The sequence below is a fragment of the Suncus etruscus genome, chromosome 2 (genome assembly GCF_024139225.1).
Source record: "Suncus etruscus isolate mSunEtr1 chromosome 2, mSunEtr1.pri.cur, whole genome shotgun sequence".
Lineage (NCBI taxonomy): Eukaryota > Metazoa > Chordata > Mammalia > Eulipotyphla > Soricidae > Suncus > Suncus etruscus.
This window is the reverse complement of record NC_064849.1, coordinates 59,693,553-59,695,368: the sequence shown is the minus strand read 5'-3', so window position 1 is coordinate 59,695,368 and position 1,816 is coordinate 59,693,553. Positions and strand designations below refer to the sequence as shown.

Genomic DNA, 1,816 nt, shown 5'->3' with positions numbered 1-1,816 from the left:
CTACCATTATTTTCTCTTTCTGGTTTGCAGATAAATGAGTGACCTTTGAAGTGGCTTTTATATATAGCTTGTTCATTACTATAATTTTTCAATTATTACAAGAAGGGAAATACTTTTACCAAAAGATATCATCTTAGATCTCTTGGTAGACCCAGGATACATAAAATGATAATTAGAAAACCAGTGCTATAAACATCATTATCTTGTTACTTAAAGTTTCTAGTAGATATGGTAATTAAGAAAGTTAGAATTTAATCACAACTTTATGTAAAAATCAATAACTTGAGTATACTCTCTATCTTCTCCCTACTTTCCTTTCCATTTATTACACTATAAATATATTAACTATTATGATGGAAGACTTCCACAGAGAATAGGGAATATTCTCTACTTTAATTTTCCTTTACATCTGAGTATTTGAATAATATTTCATCTAAACAAAAGAAAAAAATCAGAGAGACTTGCTGTAATATTTTTCCAAATATGTCTGCATATACATATAAATAACATATAAGACCCAAATTAAAGTGCTAACAGCAGTGTATTACATTTTATTGAATATTATATATGATTCCATGAGTGAGACATAAGCAAAAAAATTAAAACAAACCTTTTGCCTTTGGGGAAACAGAGGCTTTAAAATTATATTTTGAAAAACTTTGCTAATATAAACGTTTATTTGTGTTACATCAAAAGGCAAAAAAATTGGTGACATAGCATAAATAATCAGAGCTAGGCTAGGAAATTAACAAATAGTTACAAATAAACAGAATTCTATTTCTGGAACTTGATCCAATTATTTTATTAAAAGTTATTTGACTTAATTAGACAGGCATTTTATAAATTTACATACCCTTTTTATTCTTTACATATCACTATTTAGATATAACTATAATAAGATTTTAATTCAGTAAATCTGTATATTTTATGTTTAGTTGAGGTTTGTAATAGAATGAATAAAATTTAGGGAGAAACGCTTAGACACAAAAACTGACTTTTTATCTAAAAAAGTAAATAAATTTATATATAACATTTAAAACTTCAGAATAAAGTACTCTTTTTTCTTCCTGATGAGTTTTAAATCTAAGTATTTCTTACATATCTATTTCAACTAATCTCCTTTAAAATAAGAATATCATTAATTGTAGGATTATTTAAGAATAAATTTCATGTTAGTTATATGATTAAACTTATTCATATATAACATAGATCTTTATGAAGTCTTTGTAAATTTATCATAAAGTGCCAATAATAAAATTTGCATCTTAACTCATAAACATTTACATATTGCTAAGAATTGATCGTTTTTCACCTAGAGACTAGTCGGCAAAGAAAATCTTATTTCTTTTACCATGAAAGAGAATTTATTTTTTTTGTCACCCAATTCACAATATAGACCAGGCAAAGGGCCTGGATTGAGGTGTATATGTATATGGGGTGCACTTACTGTACCTCCTCTTTCATACAGTCAGTGTAAAGAACACAGCCTGTGGTAAGAATTGGGAGGCCTTATCTTTTCTTTTTTATTTATATAAATATATATACATATATATGTATATATATACAAAAAATACTTCAACAGTGCAACATTCCCATGACCAATATCCCAAGTGTCCTTCCTCCCCACCCCACACAGGCCTGTACTCTAGACAGGCTTTCTACTTCCCTTATTCAGTCACAATTTGTTATGATAGTTCTCAGTGTAATTATTTCTGTGACTGCACTAAACGAGAAAATTTAATAATGGGAATTAATTTCAGAAATGATGGAAAAGTTGTTTGAGGGATGGCATAACCTATAAATTAATACCATAAGG

General features: G+C 27.7%; 1 non-coding gene across 1 annotated transcript; it reads right to left on the bottom strand.

Annotated features, from left to right (window-relative positions):
• Positions 1 to 1,371: 1,371 nt before the first annotated feature.
• Positions 1,372 to 1,509, bottom strand: LOC126002680 (small nucleolar RNA SNORA51). The gene has a single exon (XR_007493356.1). It is a non-coding gene; the product is annotated as a small nucleolar RNA SNORA51 (small nucleolar RNA).
• Between the last annotated feature and the right edge of the window lie 307 nt (positions 1,510 to 1,816).